The sequence below is a fragment of the Lissotriton helveticus genome, chromosome 5_1, assembly GCF_964261635.1.
Source record: "Lissotriton helveticus chromosome 5_1, aLisHel1.1, whole genome shotgun sequence".
Classification (NCBI taxonomy): Eukaryota; Metazoa; Chordata; class Amphibia; order Caudata; family Salamandridae; genus Lissotriton; species Lissotriton helveticus.
The window spans coordinates 724,250,889-724,263,903 of NC_136065.1; the positions used below are offsets into that span (position 1 = coordinate 724,250,889).

General features: G+C 51.9%; 1 protein-coding gene across 1 annotated transcript in view; it reads right to left on the bottom strand.

Annotated features, from left to right (window-relative positions):
• The window catches only part of LOC144754873 (lymphoid-specific helicase-like), a 544,631-nt gene that overhangs the window by 155,647 nt on the left and 375,969 nt on the right, over positions 1-13,015 (bottom strand). The window lies entirely within an intron of this gene.

Sequence of the window (13,015 nt, forward strand, 5' to 3'; positions counted from 1 at the left end):
TGAAGATGCAGGAGGCCATCATGCCTATCAACTGCATGAACACTCTTGCCGGAAGCGAGCGTTGCGGTCTGAAGTTTTGTAGTAGCAATTGAATACTGTTGATCCTCACTGAATTTGGCTGTGCTTTGGCTGCCAGAGTCTATTGTCGCGCCCAGATGCTGCCGTCTGTGGGCGGGCTGAAGGTGTGACTTTGGGTAATTCAGTGAGAATCCCAGATCGTGAACAAGGTGAATGGTGTGGGACATGTGTGCAGCACACTGCTGGGCCGACTGCTTGGATAAGCCAGTCGTCCAGATAAGGGTATACGTGAATGTTTTGTCTCCGTAGGTGTGCAGCCACTGTCGCCAGGCATTTCGTAAACACCCTGGGTGCTGTTGTCACTCCGAAAGGGAGGACTTTGAATTGGTAATGTTGATCCTGAATGGTGAACCTGAGATATTTTCTGTGTGACGGGTGTAGCGGAATATGAAAGTATGCATCCTTCAGATCTAATGTTGCGAGGAAATCTCCCTGACTGAGCAACGGCAGAACCTGCTGCAATGTTAGCATGTGAAAGTGTTCCGATAGAATGTACTGGTTTAGGGGTCTTAGGTCCAGTATGGGTCTGAGGGACCCGTTCTTTTTTGGTATCAAGTAGTACAGCGAGTACACTCCTGTGCCTCTTTCCTCCATAGGCACGAGCTCGATTGCCCCTTTTGCAGCATGACGAGTACCTCCTACTGCAATAAGTGCAAATGCTCGGTGGACATAGGACGGTGTTTTGGGGGTATGTTGGGTGGAGTGGATATTAACTCCAGACAACAACCGTACTGGATAAGCTTTGTGACCCACCTGTCTGTGGTGATGGACTTCCAGACCGGCAGGAACTGTTGGTCTCCCCCCCGACCGGTGTTGTATGGTCGGGGGGCAGTGACGAGGCGTCACTGTTTGGAAGCGGCGGAGGATCGGGAGCTGTTTCCACGACCTCTGCCCTTGGCGCTGTTCCCACGATATCCACCTCTACTTTGTTTGGTGTATGTGGTTTGCGCGCCACCTTTATTGTACTGTGTTTGCTGGGACAGCTTGCCTCTGGAAACTCCTCTATTGTGTGAGCGACGAAAAGAACCACCCCTGAACTGCTGCGACTGGAGAGCTCCCATAGATTTCGCAGTTTGTGTCTTTTTTGATTTTTTCTAAGGTGGTGTCCACCTCAGGTCCAAATAAGTGATCAGGGTTTACAGGCTGATTTAGTATGGTGGTTTGTATCTCTGGCTTGAACCCAGAGATTCTCAGCCAGGCATGTCGCTGTAACATCACACTTGTATTAATGGTTATGGCTCTGGCAGCGGTGTCCGCTGCGTCCAATGCACACTTGATAGAAGCATTGGAAATAAGCTTTCCTTCCTGTATGAGCATCTCTGCTGCTTCCTTATATTCATCTGGCAAGTGTTGTAACAGGGTCTCAAGTGTGTCGTAATGGGCCCTGTCATATCTGGCTAAGAGTGCCTGAGTGTTTGAAATGCGCCAGACATTGGCCGGTTGAGCTGCTACCCTTTTCCCCGATGCTTCTAGCACTTTCGATTCTTTGTCAGGGGGAGGAGCATCACCCGTTGTTTGTGAATTTGCCCTCTTCCGGGCATTGGAAACAACTAGAGAGTCCAACGGCAACTGGCCCTTGATGTGTGTAGGGTCCCCAGGCGCCGGTTTGTACTTCTTCTCAATTCTGGGGTTTAACACCCTGGCCCTCGTGGCCTCCTTGAAGAGGTCACCAGCATGTTTTAAGACACCCTTTAGCATTGGAAGAGTCTTGACAGTTTTTTCAGAGGTGGAAAAGGTGTCAAACAGAAAATCCACTTCAATCGGGTCAGCATGGAGCTGGACATCATGATTTTTGGCTGCCCGTTCAATAAGCGCATTAAAAGCCGCAGAGTCTTCAGTAGGCAAGGTTTTTACAGCATACACCCGACTGTCTGGGGCAGTGTGTGGATCTCCTGGGTCAGCAGCGTCTGCCCAGGGTTCATTGTGATCTTCAGGATCAGTGTCTATAGGGTAGTTGTACTCCTCATCGTCACCTCCCCCTGTCTCCCCATCTGAATAAGTGGGCGAGATAGGAGCAGTGTCTTTGCCACGCGGAGATATCGGTTCGACAAGAACGGGTGAAGTAGTGGAATCCTTTTTTAATGGGATATTATAGGACTCCATAGGCTGTTCCGGGGTGATCTTTCGTTTGTAAAAATGAAAGTCTACCAGTGTCGGCGTCAATGAACTGTTCCGGCTGCTCTTGAAGCGGGGGTTGTCGATGCTTTGCGACCACTAACTCGGTCTTCTGTCCTGCTGACGCCAGCTTGGACCCTTCGACGGTCGTCTTAGGGGCGAAGGCCTTAGGCACCACTTTCGGCGGCAGCGTGAACTGGATGGGCGCCGGCGACTTGAGGTTTAGCAGCCGGCGTCGATGGAGAAGTATCCTTCGGACCGACAGTGGAAGTCTTCTCCTTAATTCGCTTCAACGACTCCGACACCTGCTTCGAGAAGGAGGCGGACGGCTGCGTCGACTTGACAGGTTCCTTCGATCCAACGCCAGGCTTGGATTCGAGGGTTGTAGCGCTTTTGGCCTTGTCCGTCCGACGTGTAGGATCGAGAACCTTCTGCGGTCCGAGTCCTTTGTCTGTGTCGACGCTTTTTGGCGCCGATTTTCTCGGGTCGACGTCCTTGACCTGTTTTTTGTTTGTTACAGTCTTTGGGTCGACACCCGTTAGCGACCTCACCGGGTCGATGACACCTTTAAGCTTTGTCGGCGCCAATAGTTCCGAGGACTTCGAGCCGACCAACGCAATACGCACTTTCGGTTTCGATGCCGCCTCCAGTGCTTTCGATTGCGTAGACACCGATGCTCTCTCTTTTGGTTTCGATTTCCCAACTTGTGGCTCCTTAGAAGTGTCCGAAGCCAGGCCTTGAGGCGAGGCTGTGGAACCCATTATAAGATCTTGGGTAAGGCCATGTGGCGATCCCTCGACCTGAGCCTTATTAAGTCTATTGGCCCCCGTATCGACGGTTGGGCCTAGCTCCTCGCCTGAGCTATCTTCTCCGGCCCCAAAGACCACATCGTCGTCTCCTACCTAGTCTACGATGTTAGTAATATCGACCATCTCGACATCTGCGTCGTAGTCGTTCTCCGATGCAGGATCAGACTCTCGAACTTCCTGCTCGACTCACTCATCCTCTTCGGTATCAAAAATGTTCACCGGGTCAGGTGCCGTCTGCTGGGCCTCCCGACGAGCTGCGCGCCGAAGTCGAATCGTCTTCTTGGATCAGAAACGAGAACAAGCCATACAGCTTGCTTCATCGGGATCCGGCGACAGGCACTTGTTGCACACCGGGTGGACGTCGATATGAGGATATTTCGAATTACATACGGGGCACGTCTTGAACGGGCTCCGTTCCATGATGTTTCGTCGATAAGCCTCGAGCGTTGACTGGGCCTTCAGCGCCGAGAAGTCACGGACTCAACACTAGGCAGCGATCTATGCAATAGATATGAATTCAGCAGCCCACATGCCTCGAACCTGAATATCCGGAAGGGCAATACCCCGTCATACCAGCCCCTAATTAACTTGCCACACAATATGTGCGCTGGCTTATTACCCCAGAGCAGACCAGAGACTAATGCATCTACCATTTTAAAATAGTTTACAGGGACAGGGAATGGAGTATTTTCCAATATATACAACAGTCGAGGAAGTGTCGTCATTTTGTAAAGGGCCGCCTTGCCCAGAAGAGTCAGAGGCAGATTATGCCAGTGTTTCACATCACCCTGGATTCGCTCAAGGGGGGACTCAAAATTTTGAAGGAGGAAGGCATTCGGATTAGGTGTCACCCGCACCCCCAGGTATTTAAAGGACTCTTCCGTTACCCTTAGGGGCAGTCTGAAGGGAGCAGCGGGGGCTGGCCTTTAAGAACAAATAAGACAGATTTGGACCAATTGATGTTATAACCAGACGCCCGTCCAAAAATATCACAAATATTCAAGAGCATTATGATAGACCGTCTGGGGGAAGACCAGTATAAAAGGACATCGTCCGCATATAAAGAAATGCGGTCCTCCCACGTTGCAGTCCAGTTTAGCCCCTTAATCATGGGGTCCCATCATATCCAGGCCCCAATGGCTCCAATGCCAGCGTAAAGGAGACAGCGGGCAGCCCTGGCGCGTACCACGACCCAACGAGAAGTCCCTGGAAATATGGCCGTTGGCTACTATGTGTGCCAAAGGATGTGAATATAGTAATTTCACCCACGCACAAAATTTGGGACCAAAGCCTAGATGCCTGAGGACTGCGAAAAAATAAGGCCACTCCACCATATCAAATGCCATTCGAGCATCTAAAGAAAGGATGACTGCGGGCTCCTGAAGACACGGCATGCGCGCCACTACTGCGTGCACCCTCCGCAAGTTGAGTGCGGTATTCCTATTGGGCATAAACCCGGATTGATCCGGATGGATCAGAGTTTCAAGATGTGGGGTGAGCTGGACGGCAATCATTTTAGCCAGAATCTTAGCTTCTGCGTTAAGCAGGGAGATTGGACGGTATGATGAACACTCATCTGGGGGTTTGCCAGGTTTTGGCACTGCAACTATAGTAGCCATTCGTTGGTCACGTGGTAGTTCCTTTATATACTTGCAAATAGTCTTTTTATGGATAATTATATTGTTTAGCCTCAGTATTGGGGCTGCATTGGTGTGAGAAAAAATTATATATGTACATACATATATGTGGAGCTAGATATAGGATTTCCATATATAATTTTTATATTATTTCCGCGGTCCCCGCACATGGGCGGGAATATTCAGTGCTTATGACTTTGATGAGGATCCCCTGGAAGAGAACGTTGAATGCTGTAAACTGCTGCCACTCAATCTCTACGCAAGTAGGTATAGAGTGGACAGGTTCGGGTAGAGGACCCTCCCCTGTTGCTGCAACAGAAGATACTCACAAAGAGGCAGCCTCACTGGAGGATCAATGCTCTGTTGGAGAAGCTCGGGATACCAGACTATCCATGGCTAGTCTGGAGCCACAGGAATGACTTGGGCCCGGTCTCTCCTAATCTTGTGCACTCTGGGCAGGAGTGGTGTGGGCGGAAAGGCATATAGAAGGGCCTGAGCTCCACTTGAGATGAAAACCGTGTGAGCCAGAGCCACCTTGGAAACTGCACCGCACAAAACTGCTGACATTGCACGTTCTCGGCGGAGGCGAACAGATCTGACCAAGGCTCTCCCCACTGTTTAAAGAGACCTTGCATCACCTCCAAATAATCTTTCCCATTAGCACCACTCCAAAATCGTGGCCTTTCACAGGAGTTTACTTCTCTTATCAAGCTCCTTTACTCTCAGCTGACCCCTCGCATTCAGGTTAATGTGTCGCTTACCTCTTTGTTCCCCTTGGCTAGGGGCACGAACCAGGGGTGGCCACTCCACTTTCATCCTCCTCATGGACTCCTTTGTACGACATCTGAAGGAAAGACCACCAGCGTGGGCTGTAGCTCAGCCCCAGTCCGCTGCTTCTTTTGTTATACGTAGATAATGGTTTTTCTGCGGCACCCTTCCATTTAGACCCCATCATCCAAGAAATTCAGAGATGTGGCCTTTTCTCAGGCCTTCAAATTAACTTGGGGAAGTCTGAGCTATTCATGCTGACAGAGGTGATGAAGCAGCTTAAGTGTGAATAACCTCTACAGTGGTGGGAGGATACTGTTAAATGCCTGTGAATTCATATTCACTGAGACAAAGAACATGTCCTCCGACTGAACTATGGCCCGGCAGTTGATAATACAGTTTGAGAGGCGGATCAAACTGCCGCCATCGATAGCCAGCTGGATCACCATCAAAATGGTTGTTCTCCTCCGGTTTCTTAATTTGCTCCTCAACATATTCCATTTCCCTTCCAAGCGATTTCCTCGCCTCCTTGAGAAACCTCCTTCTGCGCTTGGTCTGGGCGGGCTGCAGGTTGGTTGGCTGGTCCTCCTGTATGAGCAGGGTGATTGTTGGTGTGCCACATTTCCAACATTACAACCTGATAGCACAATGTCAATAAGAACACCATTGTTACCACAGAGATACTCACCTCCCCGATCAACAGAGCGCGACCATGTTGGAAGTACCCAAATGAATGTCATTGTACCGTCTGGAAGCCACTGACATGCAGCCACTCTCTACCGTATGCTAGGCATGACAGTCTCCGGCAAATGCTGGGGGCGGGTGGATGTATTTTCCCCTTCCCCTCCTGCTTTGCCGCTTGCTGACAATCGGTGGCTGCACCCCATGTCGGAAGCAATAGTCAAAAGCACATTGAGAGGATATGCATTACATACTGCTGGGGATCTTTCTCCAGATGGTCACATTTCCTGGACATAGGACACGAGCTTTGCTACGCAACCCCAATTGAATGCTTTATCTTGCATCATATTCAAAGCGCTCTGCTTACCCTTGTTCCCTATTGCTCCTGTCGATTTCACTTCTCTCACGATCCTCAGATGACACGAAGGGTGGACTCATTGTATCTAAACTAGATCAGGACAACTTGGCAATGCGGCCTGCTGCAGCCGGTCGCTTGCAGGAGGCGTGGGTGGAGTATCTGCAGCGCCCTTTACCTGAGGTCTAATTTTTATTACTGTCTAATGAATGAATGAACTAAGTTTTGTATTGCGCGAAACTTTGCCCAAGGGCATCAAGGCGCATAGGATGGAAAGGCTGGAAGCAGTGCAAAGATCAAGGGGGGAATCTACAGGTATGCTTTGGTGAAGAGCCAGGTCTTTAAGGCTTTGCGGAATTGATCAAGAGACGCAAGGCCCTTGAGCTCGTCAGGAAGGAGGTTCCAAAGCTTCGGGGCAAGAACAAAGAAAGCCTTCCCTCCCCACCTGGCCTTCTTCGTCCGAGGAGTGGACAGAAGGTTCTTGTTGGCAGAGCGCAGCGCCCTGCCAGGGGTATAAAGAGATACAAGAGACCTGATGTCCTCTGCACCGGATTCGTGCAGGGTACAGTGGGTAAAACAGAGAACCTTAAAATCTATCCTGGACAGCATCGGGAGCCAATGGAGAGGTTTTCTTATGACAGAGCCAGAAGACCGTCTAGGAGCGTTGACGACGAACCTGGCTGCAGCGTTCTGCACAACTTGCAGACTTTGAACCAACCTCTTGTTTATGCCTAGATAAAGTGCGTTGCAATAATCTAGGCGTGAAAAGATAAGGGCCACCGCAAGTTGTTTTCTGGAGCACAGGGAAAGATAGTTTGACAGCTTACAAAGGATCCTTAGGACCCCGAAGCAGGTGGAAACGGTTCTATTTACTTGTTTGTCGAGGGAAAGTGTGTTGTCAAGTATAACTCCTAGATTGCGAGCTGCTTGGGTGGGCGTGGGGCATGCTCCAAGGGCAGATGGCCACCAGTCAGCCGACCAGATCTCATGTTTGCCTCCGAAGACGAGAACCTCCGTCTTTTCCCCATTTAGTTTGAGGAAATTTTTGGTCATCCATCCTGCTACAGCTTCCATACAGTTCCTGAAGTTGGATGCCTCGGTCTCCACAGATTGATTGAGAGAGACCATGATCTGGGTGTCATCGGCATACGATAGTACTTCCAATCCAAATGATCTTACAAGCCTGGCAAGAGGGGCCACATAAATGTTGAAGAGGGTGGGGCTCAAAGATGAGCCCTGCGGGACCCCACATTGCACAGGCTTGGCAGGAGAGAGGAAGTCGCCCAGTTTGACGCTCTGCATGCGTTGGTTGAGGAACGAGGCCAAGAGACTCAAGGCGGGCCCATCCACTCCCATCTCACTGAGGCGAGCGATCAGAATAGAGTGGGACAGGGTGTCGAATGCAGCTGTAAGGTCGAGCAGGATCAGAAGAGTAGTCTGACCACTGTCTACCTTAGCACGGATGTTGTTAACCACCACTGTGAGAGCTGACTCCGTGCTGTGCGCCTTCCGGAAGCCATGCTGAGAAGAATCTAGCAGGCGGAACTTATCCAGGAAGGCGCTGAGATGGGAGTTGAGGTGGCCTCGAGCAGCTTGGCAGGAGCAGGGAGCAGGGATATCGGACGGAGGTTCTTTAAGATGGTAGGGTCTAGGGAGGCTTTTTTCAGGAGTGGCTTGACTGTGGCCATTTTCCAAGATGCTGGGAAAGCGCCCTTGGAGATTGCTTGATTCATGATGTCAAGAAATGGGGGCAACAGAACCGCTCTACACTCCTTCAGGGTTTTTAAGGGACAGGGGTCAAGGGGGGAACCAGATTTAAGTTTATCAAGGAGATGATAGAGGAGTTCCAAGGTCAAAGGGGGAAAATTTGTCATGCTGCCGCGAGGCAGGGACGTTGAATCCTGAGGGGAGGGAATTGCTGGAAGATGGGCAACATTGGTGTTAAGGTTGCAATCTTCTAGAGCTGTGTATATATCCATGATTTTAGTGTGGAAAAAAGTGGAAATTTGGTTACACAGCTCTTGGGATGGCACAATAGGGTCAGGGAGGAGAGCCATGGATAGGTTATCCACGATTTTGAATAGCTCTCTGGGTGATCTGAGGGTGGTCGTGAGGTTAGTGAAGTATGACATTTTTTCCGCTAGGACTGCAGTCTTATAGCTTTTGAGCATGTCCTTATGTTTAGTTCTTTCGTTTGGATCGAGATGGGACCTCCAGAGTCTTTCTTGCTTCCTACAGTCCTGTCTGAGCAGTCTAACCAAAATAGTATCCCTTAACCATAGATACAAACTGATAACACTTCTAATTTCTGACGCACTTACCTTATGCCCAGTCTTTGCCAAGATTGACCCTAGCCGCTCCTCGGCCTGCCTCACATGTCATGCTAATTTTATACATCAAAGATGGTCATGTATACAATTAGGCAGCTATTAGACAGATATTTTTCTACAACTCTCCCTGATGGTGGAATCAAACTTTACACCGGACTGATTGCTGGCGTTGCTGGGATATGTACACGATGTCCCAGGGGATTCAAAGGTTCACAGCGATGGCACTCCTGCTGGCAAAACGGGAAATTGCGATATGTTGGGGCAGTAGTCGTCTTACTGATGCATGGTGAGTTAAAAGTCTCACTCTGGGGGCATGACTACGAGCGTCAAGATGGCAGTCGCACCTTAGGTGTGCTCTGGACCCCTCCATCATCCGCTCGGCCATCAGTTTCCATCGGGACCTCCTGGCATCATACACCGTGTGCCCTACTACCAGGGGACTGCTGGAGCGCCGCTCGTTACACTGGTGGCGGTGTGGAGAGGTGCGAGCAGCCCCGGTCTCCTGGACCCAGTCGCAAGGCAAATCTAAAATGGCGGCCCCGGCCACGAGGATTCCGGGTCTGCTGTCGGTCCGCCGCCCTGGAGTATTTGTGGTGCCTGCACGGTGGGACCTCTGCTGCGGCTGGCAAATCCCCCCGCCTCTGTGGACATTAGTCTCCTCCCCCCCTGCGGGAGTTGGGCGCACAGAGGGTTGGAGCCAGCCGCAGTGAGTGAACTGCTCCCAAGCGCGTCTGTACACCGAAAGCCACGCGCTCTGCCTAGACCAGGAACAGCTTACCATGACAGATATTTCCCCTATGGGATCTCTCCACGTGTTGTCATGGAATTTTAATGGTCTGCTGGACCGACAAAAATGTACAGCGGTTTGAAGGTACGCACAGCGTCTCGACAGACATTCTCATGCTTCAAGAAACGCACCTCTTGGTTAACTGCTGACCCTTCTTGGCTAGTTACGGCTACGATAGGGTAGGGCACTCCGGCTTTTCCAAGGGCTTGCGAGGGGTTGCAATCCTTCTGAAGCGTACACTGCCCTTTGTCCTCTCCCAAGTGGTACTTGACCCCCAATGCTCATCTGTGACAGTTCGTGGGTCATTGGCGGTTACACCCCTCACTCATGTAGATATATGCCTCTCCCTCAATCCTTGCGTCCACTCTGGCACACACTGCTTCTTGCTACACGACATGCCCGCAGGCAACATGGTCATCACGGGAGACTTCAACGCAGTCTTAGCCCCGGGCCCTCCATACATCGGGACCTGGCCCTCCATACATCGGGACCCCCCCCCCCCCATCTGGCGCTCAGGCAGCGAGTGCGAAACAACTGTGAAATTGGCAGGAGTCTCTGGGGCTTTGTGACGCATGGCGCACTTGGCACCCGCGCGGCATCCAATTTACGCACCTCTGCGGCCAAGCGCGCATAGATGCAATCTTGGTCCCCGCGCCCGACTGTTCACTGATTGACGTCCGTGTCCTCCCTAGAGGCATTTCCAACCGCTCCCCGATACTCCTTAGTTCAGGCCCCCCCCCCCGCCCCCCCCCTCCTCCTGCGGCCCGCCAAACACGGAGGATGAATGCCTTGTTTCTCCAAGATAAAGATTTCAGAAGGGGGTAAGGAAAGAGCTTACACAATACTTTGCTACCAACGAGGGTTCAGTGGCATCTTCGGGTACTCTGTGGGAGGCGGGGAAGGCGACCATATGAGGTTTGGCAAAGCGGCAGCTTAAAATCGAGAGACAATCACAGCTATAGGAGATCTCTACCAAGGAAGTGCAAGCGCTTCGCCTGGAACAGCTACTGTCCAGGTCAGAGGATGCCGCTCAGACTCGACAATTGGCCTTTATTCGGGACGACTTTAAGCAATTATTCATGGACGCGGCCAAGCTCCTCTGCAGGGCTTCGGTAGCAAGAGTTACGGCTGGGGAGACAAGAACAGTACAATCTTACACAGGTTGGCCACATATCCCAGGGCGGACCCGATTACTCCAGAGGTGGTCGACTCAGCTGGAGTGGTGCACTGCACTCCCATGGCAATGGCAAATACCTTTGCCGCATACTATTGGAAGCTTTATACCGCACAGGCCCCCGGGCTGACTGTTGCTGCTCTCCTTGACTGCAGTGGGATACGCCTCCCCCAGCAGCCCAGAAGGATCTAGAGCGCCCCATGTCCTTGAAGGAAATTGAGGAGGCGATCACTCTGGTCTCCCCGGGTAAGACTCCGGGTCCGGATGCCCTTCCGCAGGAGAATTATGCAGCCTACCGAGGCACTCTAGCGCTCCCACCTAGCAAACTTATTTAAGTAAGCCGTGGAAAGAGGTTAGTTTACGCCGGAGGCGGATATCGCCACCATCGTGGATCTCCCGAAATCCAAGCCTCCCTTCCGATTGTGTGCAGAGTACCGCCCCATATCCCTCCTTAACACCGAAATTAAACTGTATGCCACCATTCTGGCCCAACGGCTGAAACCCTATTTGGCCTCATTGGTGCACCCGGATTAATGCGGGTTCATGCCTCAACGGGGTACCCGGCACTGCCTCCAAAGGCTGCAGTTGGCTCTGGCATATCGGCACCTGCTTACCCCATACTTGGCACTCCTGTCCATAGAACTTGAGAAAGCTTTCGATTCGGTGGACTGGACATATCTACAGGGCGTGCTGGCCGAGATGGGGTTCGGGCTCCACTTCCGTTCTCTGGTCCAGGTCCTGTACGCCCACCCGAGAGCTTGAGTCTTGGTTAACGGTGTACTGTCGGAGGCCTTTCCCATCACCAGGGGCACTAGGCAGGGATGTCTTCTCTCTCCTTTGCTATTCGCCCTGGCAATGGAGACCTTGGTGTCCATGGTGCGGGCTGAAGACTCCCTCCGTGGATGGGAAAGGCCTAACACGGACAAGATGGAGTTATACCTGGATGATGTGCTGGTCTTGCTGTCCGACCCCGCCTCCTCCGAGTAACAGTGTCACCAGATTCTGCTTGCTGTCGAGCAGGCTTCAGGGCTGCGGCTTAACCCCGGGAGGTCCGTGTTGGTCCCCCTTCATCTCTCTAGAGTGCTTCGATTGGCAATCCACCATACCGCTCCGGAGGCAGTATTTTAAATATCTGGGATCTGGATCACCCTTCTTTGCCAACTGGGCTGGTCCCTCAATGTGGCCCCAGTGGTTAAGAAGGCCAAGGAGGACCTCAAATGGAAAAGGCTGCCTCTGAACGCCCTGGGGAGGGTGGCTCTGGTTAAAATGATGATCCTCCCCAGGTTCCTTTAAGTCCTGCAGAATACACCCTTCTGGTTTTCCAGGGCCTGGTTCAGGGAACTGGACAGTCTAATCAAGTTTCTCTGGAGCGGAGGACGGACCCGGGTGGCGGTCTGCTTGCCAGATTCCTTCTTACGACGGCGGCATGGGGATGACGCACCTGTATCTGTACTTCCTGGTTTTAAGCCTGATACTAGTTCACGACTAGTTTAATGGGGGGCTGGTCGGACCCAGCCTATAGGCTTGAACTAAGCGAACTGGGGATCACGGACATCCAAGCCATGCTATATGGGGAGTCCATTCCAAACCGATTGCCTGATGTGACGCTCTCAGTGTTGCTGGCCTGGCGGGCCTCGCTCCGTCACACGGGGTGGACCGGGAAGTTGACCCAATGTACTCCCCTTTGGCAGGGGGCTTAGCTTCGGGAGGTTAGTGGGTTGCAGGGGTTTAACACTTGGACCTTATTGGTATCTCCCAGCTGGGAGACGTATGGGCAAGGGGCCAGATGTTGTCCCTTCAGGACCTTCAAACCCTCTACTCCCTACACTCATCCCAGCTTTATAAATATCTGCAGTTGAGACATGCCCTCCACAAACATCACGGGCGACACAAGGCTTCCCGAATATAGCCCCACTGAGGATCAGACGCTGATGGGAGACTTGGGTAAGGGGGGTGGGTCTCCCGCATTTACTGTATCCTAGTTAATAACACTCCCACATCCCTGGACAAGTTGAGGGATTAATGGGTGGACTGGGTGCGCCCCCTTGACGACGTAGACTGGTGTGAGTCCCTTATGGCACCCAGAATAGTCACTGTCTCCGCCAAACTCAAGCTGATTCAGCTATATTATTTACACGCTGCGTACCTCACTCGCCTGCTGCAAGCGGGTTTGCCCCCAGACGCGCTGTATGCAAGATGTAACCATGCCCCAGCAGACTTCCTCCATATGGTTTGGTCATGCCCCAGCTTGGGGCAGTTCTGGGGACCCATTGAAGTGGAG